The 15776-nt window shown below is 47.0% G+C and overlaps 1 long non-coding RNA gene and 1 other non-coding gene across 2 annotated transcripts; both read right to left on the reverse strand.

Annotated features, from left to right (window-relative positions):
- Positions 1-5466: 5466 nt before the first annotated feature.
- LOC120382845 lies at positions 5467-11729 on the reverse strand. Its single transcript, XR_005588254.1, has 4 exons — positions 11376-11729; positions 11132-11239; positions 7171-7239; positions 5467-5604 (listed from the first exon to the last, which is right to left on the reverse strand). It is a non-coding gene; the product is annotated as an uncharacterized LOC120382845 (long non-coding RNA).
- On the reverse strand, positions 10840-11021 carry LOC120384105. Its single transcript, XR_005588640.1, has one exon.
- Positions 11730-15776: the final 4047 nt, after the last annotated feature.

Genomic DNA, 15776 nt, shown 5'->3' on the forward strand with positions numbered 1-15776 from the left:
TCAAGGCAAAACGGAGGAGTCTGACAGGTGCTGTGTGACCTATCCCGACCTTGGAGCAGGCTTCTGAGTGCTCGTGGTTGATCAGGGTCGATCCTCCCTCTGCCCAGCCTCTCCAAATAATAATCACTATAGAGGATAGGACATTTCTTGTTCCCAGGCTGCTACTGCAAGAACTGCCAACGGAAGTTTATTTCTAACCCAGGACAAGGCAGCTCTGGCCAATATAAAATAAACAGAATGTTAGAATAAGCCCAAGGGCTGTACTGACTCTAGTGAGCATTTTAGTTATTCAGTACAAAACTTTTTCAAAATTGGAGCTCTAGAATTTCCAATCTGCCACATCAAAGAGACCCACAGAAGCTAACGCTTGCTTATCCTGGTGTATGTGAGGCTAGCTTATACAGCACAGGATCACTACTCTCCTGTAGTTCTCCAAGCACTCTATAAACATGGGAAAGCCCCTCATTCTCACTGTGCAGATGGGAAAAATCAGGCACTGAGGTTAGGGGTATGTCTTCACTGAAGCTAGCTCAGGTTCTTATGTGGATGTTGCTCCACTCCCCCCATCCACACACAAAGCCCTCTCACCCAAGTTATGTGGTGCTTTCAAGCTGGCCTGGCTGGAGATGCGGGTTGGAGCATGGATTCCACTTGTGCTGGTAACCCATCCACCTTGCAGCAAGGATGCAGACTAAATCATTTGACTGCGGACAGTCCTCTAATGTCTTCTCACTATTCCCCATATGTGCTCAGAAGGACACACGCATTCTCCCACCATTCACATTGTTGCTCAGTTTACTGCACAAGAACCACTGGACATGGCCTTGCAAGACCTAGAGAAACCCTACTGAGCCGTGAAGGCATACCCTCCGTGACCCTCATAGGATCACACAGCAAGTCAACTGCAGGGCTAGGAACAGAACCCTGATCTCCCAAGTGCCAGTCTGGTGCCAACTTTCTTTGAACTGCATGGCTGGGGGAAGTGAAGGGAGGAGGAATAGATATAGTCACTCGATTTACCACAGGCTTTTATTCCAAGTGACATTTGCAAACAGGCTTCCCTTCAGCTAAAAAGTCAGTAAGGAGAACCACAGCCAAAGGGAGTGCTTACAGATGAAGTGCTTAGAGCTCGTCTGGGAAGAGAATTATGTGATGGATTAATGCATTTACTTTGTGTTAATTGTATGAGATTGCCCAGCAGAATAGTTTAAGAATAAAATACACATCTCTAATACCAACACTGAGTGGCTTGCGTGTTTGGATACCCTCTTAGTCTTTGCAATAAAATGTAATCTGTGATTTAAAAGGCCCTCAGCAGCTACCAGTTAGATGAAAATAAAGTGGGTAATTGATCAGCAAATCTGGGTATATCCCTACACACAGCAGACCATGAAAGAGTGAAGCCTATTATATGGCTGAAGCAGGGAGAGAGGAGAAAAGTTAGAGTTAGCACCATTCTCTACTTCAAACAGACACAAGTCAGTTCCACAACATGCAATGATCACTTCTGCTGGTAAACAAGTTAGATACTTAAATATGTTCTGCAAATTACACAGCCCCAAATAAACAACTGACCCATTTTTCACAAGTCAGTTCTGCTTTCTTAGAATTAAGGATGTTTACAATCACTAATCCAGTTCCTGCAATTTTACATCAGTACATAAAAACAGGCCTCTGCACATTGATTGCATGGAAGTGCAGTCTCCTGAAGATATCCATTATAGCAGTGGCTCTCAAACTTTTGTACTGGTGACCCCTTTCACATAGCAAGCCTCCGAGTGCGACCCCCCCATATAAATTAAAAACACTTTTTATATATTTACCACCATTATAAATGCTGGAGGCAACGCAGGGTTTGAGGTGGAGGTTGACAGCTCACGACCCCCCATGTAATAACGTCACGGCCCCCTGAGGGGTCCCGACCCCCAGTTTGAGAACCCCTACATTATAGGCAAAATGGGCTGTTACTACAGCAACACATCTAGTATAACTAAGTTCTGTAATTCAGACACTGCATTGTATTGACAGCGGAATTGTTGAGAGAACAGCCTGGGCAAGTCACGTCCACTCTTGGCAAGTACACCAGTATGACCATTACAAGATAGCGAGTATCCCTTGTAAGATACTTGTGCAAGAGCACGATCTGTTAAGTGCACACAACAACAGCTACCAATGATTTATGCAAAGGCCTGGTAGGAAAATTTGAATTTTGATCTTGTAAGATGTTAATATTCCTTGCCTAGAAGCCAAGTATCATTCAGAAGGAAGTAATTTTTTTCCTTTGAATAAAATCCACAAGAACCCATTCCTGATTCCTTACAGACAAACTGAGTAGGCCTAAGGCCCTGAACCTGCAACTTGATCCATATGGGCAGATCCTGCTGCCACGTAATGTCCCACTGATTTCAGTGAGGCTCTGCATGGCCCACCTGTCCCAAGCAAGAACTTGCATGATCTAACTGAGGAGTAAATACACCACTGTCAATGGAAAATGACTTAAGTAAGGTTCAACTCAGAGCCACCTGAATACAAGCTCCAAACCAGAGTCAGCTCTAGATTTTGCAGACTATGCAACGCCAAGTGTGGGTCCCTAGCCAGTAGCTACAAGGTGGGTTGAGATTAGTGTGGAGATAGTGGGTTTCTATAGCAGCACAAGATTGGGGTTCAGGGCACTTTTCATTGCGGGCTCCAGCTGATCTCTTGAAGCAGCTGGGTGCTGACAAGAGGCTGTTGCTGGGGAAAGGAAAATGCTGACAGAATGAGACTGAAGCAAGGGCCACTAAGCAGCCACACACTTAGTACAAGCATTAGCCTGCCCCTGCTGCAGGTAGGGAGCAGTGAGAAGTTACAGTATAACTGAACAATGGAACAAACATGTTAATCTTCAAGTTCACCAAGTGGTACAATGTTAAAAATAACTCAGAGTTAGCCATCTGTGTCATAACAGAGTGGCAACACATTTGAGTTAGCATGGCATGAAGCACAGTAGCATCACTCCCACCCCCCACCCCCCAGGTTTATTCCAGTTACAAGACTGGCCAGCATGAACTGGCAGAGTGCGGCAAAAATAGTCCCTTAAGTGTTGTTTAAGGTAGAGAATTTTGGCACTGTGATCCCCTCCAGAATGCTTGTTTTACGCAAATACTTCTGCAAAGGGCCCAACAAATTCACAGCCCATTTTAGTCAATTTCATGGTCCTAGGAGCTTAAAAAAAATCATAGATTTAATGATTTCAGCTATTTAAATCTGAAATTTCACAGTATTGTGATTGTAGGGATCCTGACCCAAAAAGGAGTTGTGGGCTGGTCTCAAGGTTTTTGTAAGGGGGGTTGCAGTACTACTACCCTTACTTCTGCGCTGTTGCTGGTGGCAGCTCTGCCTTTAGAGCTGGGCAGCTGGAGAGCGGTGGCTGCTGGCCGGGGGTCCAGCTCAGAAGGCAGAGCCGCCACTAGCAGCAGCACAGGAGCAAGGATGGCATTGCCACCCTTACTTTTACACTGCTGCCTGCAGAGCTGGGCCCTCAGACAGCAGCCACCATTCTCCTACTGCCCAGCTCTGAAGACAGCAGTGCAGAAGTAAGGGTGGCATGGCATGGTATTGCCATTTTTACTTCTGTGCTGCTGCTGGCAAGGCGCTGCCTTCAGAGCTGGGCGGCCGGAGGGCGGCGGCTATTGGCCAGCTGCCCAGCTCTGAAGGAAGTGCAAAAGTAAGGGTGGCAATACTGTGACCCCTCCTAAAATAATCTGGCAACTCCCCTGCAACTCCGGTCAGGACCCCCAATTTGAGAAATGCTGGTCTCCCCCGTGAAGTCTGTATAGTATAGGGTAAAAGCACGCAAAAGACCAGATTTCACGGTCCGTGATGCATTTTTCATGGCTGTTTATTTGGCATGGCCCTACGTATGCATTGTTGCAGACGTTCACATCTTTACTGTCATGGCCCTTGCTATGGGCAAAGCTAAATAGGTGGTGCAGAGACACAGTGACTTCCAATACAATGCCACTATAGACAGGATATGCTAGTGTGACAGCTGCACAAGTGCAATTGGCTCTCCAAGTGCAATCCCAGTGTCCCTTGCTACAATGTCCATCACTCATTTGTGTTGTCCCCAACCCAGGACCAAATAATGCCTAGGGCCCACTGCATTAGATTAGAGAATTGACTGGGCACTATCAATAGGCCTGGAAGGACATCTTCATTCCAACCCATACCACTCCCATCTGTAGATCAAGAGGGGAAGACAAGAGAACAGTTAGTTCAGCAACAAACCACACACAATAGGGTATGATCCAAAGAGAAGAAATCAATTCAAAATGATCAGCCTCCTTTTTCCCCTCAAGTTGCAACACCCAAGTTGCTCATCGTAATACCATCTAATCCTCTGGATAGTCCATTGAGTGATCCTCCATTATAGCATCTGCAAGTGTTATGGTGTAGCCCCTTCCCCTCACAAATGGTGCATAGATCCTTGAGCAGGACAGAGCCATTTGAAAAGTTGGAAATGGAAGCACAGAACAGATGCAAATATACAGTATACCACACTGCAATTGTTCCAAGGAGATAGCCAATGATACCCACCCCAAGAACAACAATTAACAGCACTTGCAGGGAGTGCTATGCAGCAATGCAATGCACTGAATATACCCAGAACAGACTGGCTAGCGTGGAGTCACTGCATTGTTGAGACTTGCACCACAGCAGTTCTCTAGCATAGACAAGGCCTTAGACCGAGTTACCATGCCACGTGTGAAGGATGGGCTCTCGCTCCAGACCAAATGTGATAGCCTACTAAATAGGCAGCATGTAGCTAGTACTATTTCCCTCACTATAAGGTAAGTCTCCTTGTTGCCACACATTTTACACAGCAGTGTAAATTAAAATTAGTACATTCCGCAGGCACTATTGGGTGTTTCTCCCTCAATAAATGTGTACAACAGACCCTCTTCCTACACTGTCTGCTTAATACTAACTTGTAAATGCACAACATGCAGCAATGTATTGTCATGTGGATTTCATTTTCAGTACAGCTGGCCCCTTACATAATCTACATCCATCCTGGACAACAGCCAATTGAGATAATAGAGAATTCCTAAACCGGAAAGTACTCCCAACCCAGCTCTCGCCCCATTGCATGTTTTCTCATTAAAAGTCTCTGGATCTGCTCTGTTCAATTGTAATTCAGCCATTTAACATACCTTTGCACACTCTAGTGGAGAAGATGAGAAGTGCCACATCAAGAATATATTCTCAAATTCTTGAAGTATTCTTCAAGGACAGCAAGGTTTGAATTACTTTTACAAATCCTCAAAGCACCACATCAGAGCTAGGAAGTGTCCCATTTGCCATGAGTACACCACTTCCCAAAAGTTAGCATTGCCAAAAGTGCAGAAGAAACTTGCAGAGCTAAGGACCTCTTTTAGCTTGTGCATATTGTATGGCAGGAATTTAACGAGAGTTACAGTAATCTTTTTTGAAAGTTAGGTTTTATTCATGTGTTTAGGCAAAGCCACATTCTACAAGTTAGAAGACTACATACAGGAATAGTCACGCTGAAGTGATGGCATCCTGCTCCTTTATTATGGTGAAATCTTCCAGTCAAATCCTCTGGAAAGAAATAATCAGGACACACAGATGAGCACAAGAACACAGTTCAAAAGGCTTCACATACAGATAGGTCAGAGCTGTGCAGAGGGCAATATGAGCAGCTAAGCACTCTTAGAAAGTACATTCAGCTTAGGGTGACATTTTCAAGTCACTGTGATTGCTTAATGAAGCGGATGCAAAATGCACTGAAGGTCTTATGTGCAGATGCTCTGAAGTTCCGTTGTGAAAGATATTGATGCAGGATTTAAAAGAGGGGGGCCTGCTCTTTGGACAAGTGCAAATGGAGCGCGTTTCACAGGAGATAAAGGTCTGATGAGCAGTTGACTGCATTTACAAAAGAGCTCCAATTCTGCAAGCAAGTACTTCCCGCACCAAAACGGCCCATTAGTTTACCACTCCGTAAACAAAGGTGGCCTAGTAACTCTCAGCCTACCTGCCACAAATACAGAATGCGTGGCTCAAGATGACGGCTAGCCTAGATGAGTGCCAAAGTATGGCTGAACTCAGGCAATTTCAAGGCAAAGGTACAAATGCACCCCTCCACTACTTTGGTTGAAGAGAATTTCTGGATGTTGACCAGGTGAGCTATTCAGGCACAATACACAATACTAACCTTGTATATACTAAACTGCCTAACATACGGACCGGCAAGAATTTTATTCATGTTAAAAACTCTTATGCTAGTAACTGGCAAGTGAGATTTTACATTAACAGATGGAGAAATTTTATATCAAGCTACACTAAGAATCTAAAAGTGACAGCACTCTCCTTACCAAATGCCTTCCTCTACCCTGCTGCTGTGTATGCTCACAGGCTTGTTATTTTAAAGTTTCTGACTTAAATATTTTTATACATGTTGGTCTCCAAGTTAACTAATTACTTTGGCTTGCAAGGAAGAAAAAGCTACAAAACAAACCTCTCAACAGCAGCCACTAAACAACAACTTTTATAAGCAGTTGTACTACACTGTATGCTGGGTGGAGGGAAAAATGTCTTATAACACTTGTTTCTTATGTAGTACTTTATCTTGCCTAGTATCCTTTAAAATATTTAACCAGTTGTAACTTCACTTTGGAAATGAAGAGTATGCCCAAACTTATGAGGTCTTCCGTGAGTTCAGAATCCAAACCTTCCCACAATGCAATGCACTGAATATACCCTTATCAAATGTTGGAAGTGTATCTTTGATTGTAAATGCATTTTTTATTGCTCTTAGTGATAAACAGATCTGCTTTATTCAGGACTCAGGTTGCTTGATATATGCTTTTCTGTACAAGTAAACAGAACAGAAGCATGTTGGTTTGTACACCAGGGAAGAGCAGCATTTGCCAGATCAAAGGAAAGAGGCTTTTAGAGCAAGAAAACTGAACAGAGCATGTTAATCCATATAATAGCAGGCAAGTGAAGAGTTCACTAACTGCTGAGATTCCATTACATTGCCCTCTCCTGGTCAACTGGAAGCCTATAATATTTCACTTTATTAGCCCTAATGTATATGTTTAATTCCAGTGCTTGCAACTAAAGTTCTGGATAGATACTTTTAGTTACATCTAAATAAATAGTTACCCAGGAGGCAGTGTAGAATGATCATCCAGTTTCTAATCAGCAGAGTTTTATCTTTATACCATGGAGCACCTAGACAAGAGAGAGTTTAGCTGTTAGTCAGGGACAGTGTCATAAATTAATCACAGTACATTTAAGAGAGTCAAAAGACATTTTGCAGCTAGATGTTTCTATATTTTAGGAGTATCATTTAAGTTTTAACTAGAACGTAGTTGCAGACTTACTAGAGATGAAGCTGAGGGCACTAGAGCCTCACATGCAGATTAGGGTGGGATTTGTGCTCCTAGATAATTTAGGCACTTTTGAAAATCCTACTGTGCTTCAGCTATTCAGAACTGCAATACACATGCCTGGTGACACATTGATTAAGAAGTTATTTGAGTGATAACACTTTTCTCCTGGTCTCTACTGGACTGTTGTGTCAGATGGATGTGTCAGGTCTCATCACTATTATAGTCACAACAGGAGATATAGTATTTGTTTAGAACATTAAAGTTATACCTGGTTGTACATTGTCTGATTAATACCAGACTCCCCAAACCCCCAGGTTATTTAAAAGAAAAAGAAAAGAGGGACAGATAGCCAGAGAGATTCTGTAGTATTTGCTGAAACTTTGCTATGAATCTCAGTGAAAAAGTGGACAGATTAAGCCAGCTGCTTTCTTGATTTATTTTAGGAAAATATGACAAGTGCCCATTATTTAAGATAGCAGTTACTTTGCAGTATATCAATTTTATTTTATTGCAATCTGGAAGAGTACCCATTTACTTGCCTTTTTGGATGTACTCTGTATACATTACTTGATTTGTGCCAAGTGCCAGATAAATTACATTATGATTATCAATATTACATGATGATGAAAAAAGACCACTAATCATTCAGTCTTAACACTGGTTTTGAGGTGTCCCAGTTCCTAAAGATTCATGATTTAATGCTTTGCCTGGAAAGGGAAGGTATTTCTCCTTGCTACAGCACTGCCAAGAGGCCACCTGCCACTTCTTCACTTGGAGAAACTAGTGGTCCCCAATTCTCCTCCTACTTCAACAAAATGGTTGCCTCTAATTAATGCCACCTTCTATTGGGGGAGAACTACTATTTTATTAACATGTGATGGGCCAGTTGTTGCAGCAACTGACTGTTCAAAAGGGCCCAAAGGCCTGTTTTAGTCAATGTAATGAGACACCTCTCAGCCACCAAGGCTCCAACAAATACAAAGGTTGTGTCAGCCAGTGACCGACCGACCAACCAACCAACACGGTCAAACTGATAGCCTAGAATGATTAAGGAACACTCAATCTTGCTTCCCAACCCAGACTCTGCTGGGTTTCTACCACCACCCTCAAGGGGAACTAAGCGTCTAGTGGCTATTAAGCCTTGAGAAAGCAGCAGGAATTTCCTTTAGGGGAGTACTGACAAGCCTAACTATTGGCACCTATGTTCACCAAATCCACAGTGACCTGTTAATTTGTTACATGTTTTCTGCACTTGTGTTGTTTACTATAAGGTGTATCTACACAGAGTTATCCCTGGTCAGTTCCATGTGTGGACACTCATTCTGGAACAGGAATGCCTTGTTCCCGTTTAGCTTAATTCACAGTGGTTAAACTAAAGAGAAGCAAGGGACTCTTGTTCTGGAATAAGACTGTTCACACATGCAGCTGGTCAGGAATGACGACTGCGCTTTAGGTTCACATTCTATCTTCATCTGCATTAACTTTTGAGTGTGGACAAGCTTTCCATCTTCTTGGTTGTGCCACTATGTGGCTAAAGAGCAGTCTCAAGTGCACATCAGTTAACGGGAGGGTAGGTGGTTAGCTGGAACTTTAACTCTCACGAATGAGAGTACAACTGGTCTAGAAAAGCAGGAAGCATTCTACTGGGTTTTCCTTCTGCTAGCCAGTTGCAATAGTGAATGTTTTACATTAACCTTACCCAGGATTCAGGGAGAACTTTGAGATGTTAAACCAGGAGAACAAAGGCCTCCCATTTGGCCTTCTGGTGTCAAGGAGGAACATTCACTATCTAGGGTCATGTCCTCTAACAGCTTCTGAGAAGCAGTGTCTCATTAGCCCCCTTTTCTGGCTCTCTCTTTCAAAGTGTGCAGTTCTCATGCCAAAGACAATCCTCCACACTTGGGCCCTCAACAGCCACTCCGACTATTCAAATCCCTCCTTAAAGCACACTTCTTTCACGAAACCTTCAGTGATGACCCAACAGAGCTACTAATTGAGTTTTTTAAAAAATATTTGAATTCAGGCCTCATTCAGTAAACTGGGATGTTGTCTGTCTGCTTATAAGCACCCCCCCTCCCACCTGTTGAAGCAGGGACCATGTTTTTGTCTAGGTACTGTACAGGGTTAACCATATTATTGGCTTTCAAAAAGCCACTGTTCTGCTTATTATGCTGGCTATAATGGAGTAGAAGGAAAGGGAGTTAGGTTCTATTTATACTGGCAAAGGAACAATGCAAGCTGCACTTTTAAAATATGGTTCATACTAACGCTGTTACAGAGTCAGCATAGGTCAGGCTAGAAGTATTCTGGAAACACTGCACTAACGGAATGACTAACAGGGGAAAGTATAAACTTCCACACAAACCGTGGTAAATCATCAGGCTCCTGCATTATTATTGAGACATATGGGGCCAGTTCAGAGCACCCGTGTCTATTGTCTTCAGATCCAGTTAAGATGGCACCACACAGGGATATAATCAGAAGGCAAAACACTTTTTTTTTTTTTTTTAATTAAATCTTAAATTTAAGATAGCCAGGGATTGAATTCTATGTGGGAGAATCTAAATCCACAGATTTCTCTTGGTACTGGAAATCAGCAGCGTTAAAGAAAATGAAAAATGTGATCTATAAAAATTAAGTTTGATTATTAAACCTATAGAGCTTGTTTGTCAGGCAATGTCTCTTTCAGCTCTGAGAGTTTTAAAATTCAGAACAGAGATTAATACTGAATAAAGAAGAACTGTAACTATGTAAACCAGAAATGGGCAAACTTTTTGGCCCAAGGACCACATCTGGGTATGGAAATTGTACAGCAGGACATAAATGTTCATGAAATTGGGGGTTGGGGTGCGGGCTCTGGGGTAGAACCAGAAATGGGGAGTTCAGGGTGTGGGAGGGGGCTCCAGGCTGGAACCAAGAGGTTCGGAGGGCAGGAGGGGGATCAGGGTTGGGGCATGAGAGGGGGGTCAGGGCTGCAGATTCCGGGTGGCGCTTACCTCAAGCAGCTCACGGAAGCAGTGGCATGTCCCCGCTCCAGCTCCTATGTGGTGGCACAGCCAGGTGCCTCTGCATGCTGCCTGGTCCGCAGGTGCCACCCTCGCAGCTCCCGTTGGCCGCAGTTCCTAGCCAATGGGAGCTGCGAGGGTGGCACTTGGGGCAAGGGGAGCATACAGAACCCCCCGGCTGTCCCTATGTGTAGGAGCCAGAGGGCTGACATGCCGCTGCTTCTGGGAGCCATGCAGAGCCACGGCACACATGGAATGGGGCAAGCCCCTGACCCCGCTCCCTGGCTGGAATGGGGCAAGCTCCAGACCCTGCTCTTCGGCTGGAGCTTCAGGGCTGGATTAAAACATCTGAAGGGCTGGATGTGGCCCCCTGGCCGTAGTCTGCCCACCCCTGATGTAAACCATACATTTTTCCTTGACTTACACTGGAAAGATTTTGTATGCAGTATCATACATGACCATCAAAATGCTGCAAGAATGTTCACACCTGCTACTGCACAGAGCAAACTCCAGAAAGGTGTCTGCGTAGGATTATTCTAGGGCAAGAGATCAGGCTGGCTGGTACAAGGCTGTGTCACCAAGGGCCCAGCCACACAGCAGCCTTTTCCCAGACCCTGTGCTTTCTACAAAGCCTGCTAAACTCCTGTGCTTCTGTACAATTGCCTCTTGCCAAGGAAGGAACAGCCAATCCTAAGTCAAACTTTAATTAAATGGTTAAAAAGTTACCTTATATAAGTTGAGCCGCCAGAAATGGATTTGATGCACCTTAGCCCCAGTACAATTCAAGATGGAGGTGGAAATTGTTCCTTCATTTAGGCAATGGAGAGGTAAATCCTGGCAAGAAATTCAGACACACGATCAGAGAGCAAAACCAGAATAGCAGAGAGAAAGAGTCAGTCACAGTAAGTAGACAATAAACCTCTCTCATTGCCTGTGAGGGCAAGTCAGCCTTTGTCTCCACTCCACTTACCAAAATGCCTCATTCCATCTGTGCTACAAAAACCACCATGCTGCGGGCACTAGGGCATCCACTGATGCTATACACCACCTAAACCCCTGAAAGAGAGCTAAGGGCCAACATACACTATCAACAGGAACTGTGTTATACAGGGGGCCGGTGGCTCAGTGAGATCCGGAGCCTAGACTTAGAATAAAGTGTCCCTGCTTCCTACTCCCATTCCTCTTGGTGACCCTCATATCACATAAATATATGGAGATATACCTATCTCATAGAACTGGAAGGAACCCCAAAAGTTCATCAAGTCCAGCCCCCTGCCTTCACTAGCAGGACCATGTACTGATTTTTGCCCCAGATCCCTAAGTGGCCCCCTCAAGGACTGAGCTCACAACCCTGGGTTTAGCAGGCCAATTTACTCAAACCTCTGAGCTATCCCTCCCCATGTGCATTTCCTCCAATTCCCCCTCTCTGCCTCCACTACACCCCCAACCCCCTTCTCCACAATTCACCCTCCCCACATACACCCCACCCCTTGGCTGGCCTCCATTGCTAACCCTCCCCACATACATTCACCCCATCCCCCTTGCTTCCCCCACTACACCCAAACCCCCTCACTAGTCCCACTATTCACCCTCCCTACATTACACTCCAATCCCCCTCTGCCCACACTACACCCCCCAACCTCCCTTTCTGGCCCCCATTATTTACCCTGCCCACATACACCAGCAACCTCGCTCGCTGGCCCCCATTATTCACCCTCCCACATACACCCCAAACCCGCTCGCTGGCCCCCACTACACCCTGCCACCTCCCTCACTAGCCCCCACTATTCACCCTCCGCACATACACCCAGCCCCGCCCGCACTCCTGGCGGCCCCGGGGAGAAGGAGGCCGGGGGCTCCAGGCCCCACCGCCAGCGAGGCGAAGCAAGATCCGGACACGTCCGCGCCTTGCGCTCGCGCGGCCGCAAACGAAAGGCCCAGGCGCGGAAGCCCCATAGAGAAGGCGGAGCCAGCGGCTAGACGGGTGCTGCTGAGGAAGTTGTCCAAGAGCGTTAACCAAGAGCGGCCCGCGGGAGTTGCGGTCCTCCCAGCCGCCTGAAACGGCCAGCAACAGCTCCAGCCCCTGCTGGGCGGTGCCAAAGTTACCTTGGGCCCAGGGGGACACGTGACCCCGCGGCAACAGCCAACCCCGGCGCGGGGCCCAGCCCGTAGGCGGGAAGCTGCGGTGAGGGGGCGTCTCATTGGACTGGACGTGGGGCCGAGCCTGGCTGGGCGGAGCCTCAGGAGGGGGGCGGCCAATGAGAACGGGAGAATGATGGCGGTGGGGATTGGGGGAGGCGGAGGGAGCCTGGGGGGCAGCCCCAGGGGCAGACACCCCCCGCCCCCTGGACAACCCCCGAATTTCAAGGGCTGGAAGCGGGGTGAAGTAAGGGCCACCCTGCACCCCCATGAAACATCCCGGGGGAGGCAGCATGGAGCAGCACTGAGAGCAGGGCATGGGGCAGAGGTGGGCAAACTCCAGCCTGTGGGACCCTCCTGCCTACTGTACTAGTATATTATGTACATTATAAAACACACAAAAATAGAAATTAAAAAAGGATGAGATAAAGATGAAAAACAATATTTTTAAAATAATAAAATAAAAAATTAACCGTGCAAAAAACCTTTTTGCTCTCACAAAAAAATATTAATAGTATTTTTTTTAGTGAGAGCAATGTGATTGAATATGCGTCATTATTTCTGAAAATCTTGGTTTAACACTTTGTGATACAGCGATTCAAAGGTCTGGATTAGGGTTAGAGTGTGGGAGGGTGCTTAGGGTGGGGTGCGGGGTCTGGGAGAGAGCTAGGGTGCGGAAGGGCACTCGGTGAGGGTATGGGAGGAGGTTCAGGGCTGGGGCAGGCAGGAGGTGCAGAGCACTTACCTGGGGTAGCTCCTGTTTGATCCCGGGGGCGTGCAGGTGGCTCTGCACAGCACAGCATCGCTCCCATGGCCACGATTCTGGGAGCTCCCCCACACCCGCCCCAGCGAGGGCCACCTGGAATGCAGGGGCTTTAGGGGCTGCAGGGCCCCGGGGCTCTTGCCTGCAGCTCTAAAGCCCCTTTCAGAAATGCAGCCCTGTGAGCACAGGCTGGAGGACTCAGGAGGAGCAGGGGCAGCCGCGCAGCCAGCAGCCGGAGAGAAGTGGCGCTTTCCCCTTAAAAGTGCCGCTTCTCTCCGGCTGGCTTTGAAGGGGGAAGCGCTGCTTCTTACTGGCCTTTGGCTGCGTGGCTGCCCTTGCTCCTCCACGGGACGGAGAACTCAGGGCCACATTCTGAAAGGGGCTTTAGAGCTGCAGGCCAGGGCCCTGGGGCCCCCTTAGCCCAGGCCCTGCAGCTCCTAAAGCCCCTGCGTTCCAGGTGGCCCTGCCTGGACGGGGGGGCAGCTTCCCCATTCGCTCATTCCCTCCCTCCTCTAGCAGCCTTTCCCCTCCCCGGGCAGCACTCCTGCCGCACCGCCATTTTCCTCTGGCAGCGTACCTCCCACCACGCCCTGCAATGGATCATCTTGCGCATGCCATTTTGGAGACCACTGCCATAGACGTCAGTGGGATTTCTCATTTTCACTATGGATACTATGTTTTGCAGGATCGACCCCTGTATTTATGCAGCTATGGCTAGAATAGAGGCTGGTAGCCGGCTAGAAAAGCATACAGCAGGGCGCATAAAAGAGGGAGCTGAAATTTGGCCAGGGACACCATGCCTCACAGTGGCAGAACAGTTTCTAAGCTGAATTGACGCTTCCTCTGACTTCAAAGTATTCAGTATTCCTCTGATTTCAAAGTATTAATGCTGAACGCAGTTTTAGACTTTTCCCTAAAAATTAATTTATAACCTGAGGTCAAACACAAGAAGCTTTAGCCCCAAAGGTACATTTCTGCTGCAGTAACCTACCTATAGACCTCAGAGATTTATGTCATTGACTTCAGTGGGAGTAGGAGAAGGCCCTTAAACTGGCCATTCTAGCTCAGCATTAACTATATAGCTGAAATTCTGTGCTGTGCTTCCTAGAGGTGTAGCACAAGGATACGGGGGACAAAGGTGGCTTTAAGTTAACTTGGCAAACTCTTAATTCTGGCTCCTGTGGGGGCCAAAAGGGCCCCCAGTGTAACTTAGATCAAACCCTGGAGGTTGCCTGTGGCTTGCAGTGCAAGCTAGAATGGCCACAGAAGCATGTACTACAGCACTGCTCCAGGAACCTCTCTGATGCTGGGGTTTGTGGGAAGCCCATATTGTGGTCCTACATGGTGCCTAGGATGATCCAGGTAATTATAGGTCTGTCAGTCTGACATCAATCTTGGGCAAGATAATGGAGTGGTTAATATGGGACTCAATAAAGAATTAAAGGAGGGTAATATACCGTATATACTCGCTCATAAGCTGGTTCATTTATAAGCCAACCCCTCCCCACCCAAGATGGATAAGTAAAAATGGAAATTTTTTTATGACCCATTCATAAGCCAACCCTATAATTCAGGCAAACTTTGGCTCCCGGGCCATCAGGATAAGCCACTGGTGGGCTGAGACAGTTTGTTTATCTCGAGTGTCCGCAGGCACAGAGGTAAACCTAAGTAAAGAAAGTGTCCCGGCCTGCCAGCGGCTTACCCTGACGGGCCGGGACAGCAACCGGTAGGGAAATTTGGGGTGGGAGGGAGAAGCTGGGGGTCAGGGTAGTAACCCCTGTGACCATTCCCCACATGACCCCGGCCCTAGCCTGGGACCCCCAGACTCTCCCCATCCCATCCCTTCCCACCTTAGCTAGGGCAGGCCAGGGGAGGATGTCTCTGGCCTGGCCAGAGCTGCTCCGGCAGGCTGGGCGACGCAGCCACTGCCTGCTCTGGTGGGGATGGCCGAGCTCCAGCGGGAGGGGTGGGCAGCGCGGCTGCAGCCTGCTCCGGCAGGCCAGGCTGGGTGGCACGGCCGCAGCCTACCAGCCCCAGAGCTGCAGCTGCTTTGGAGGCTGGGGGGACAGCAGCCTGGGCAGAAGCGGAGAGACTCTGGCCCCGCCTCTTCCCTTCTGGCTCTGCTGGCTGTGTTGCCTCTCCTTGCCCCCTCTGTTGGGGGGAGGGGCTGTGTCCCACCTCTCCCTCTCTATACCCGTTCATAAGCTGACCCCCTTCTCTGATGCTTCCCTTTTTTACTAAAAAAAATTCGGCTTATGAACAAGTATATATGGTAATACATGCCAATCCACATGGGTTTATGGAAACTAGATCCTGTCAAATTAACTTGCTTTTTTTTGGGTGAAATTACATATTTGGTTGACAAAGGTAATGGTGTTGCTGTAATATACTTAGACCTCTTTAAGGCATTTGACTGGGTACCACATGACTTTCTGATTAAAAAAGTAGAATATTAAATTAACATAAGAA

Source organism: Mauremys reevesii, linkage group 15 (genome assembly GCF_016161935.1).
Source record: "Mauremys reevesii isolate NIE-2019 linkage group 15, ASM1616193v1, whole genome shotgun sequence".
In the NCBI taxonomy this organism is placed as follows: Eukaryota; Metazoa; Chordata; order Testudines; family Geoemydidae; genus Mauremys; species Mauremys reevesii.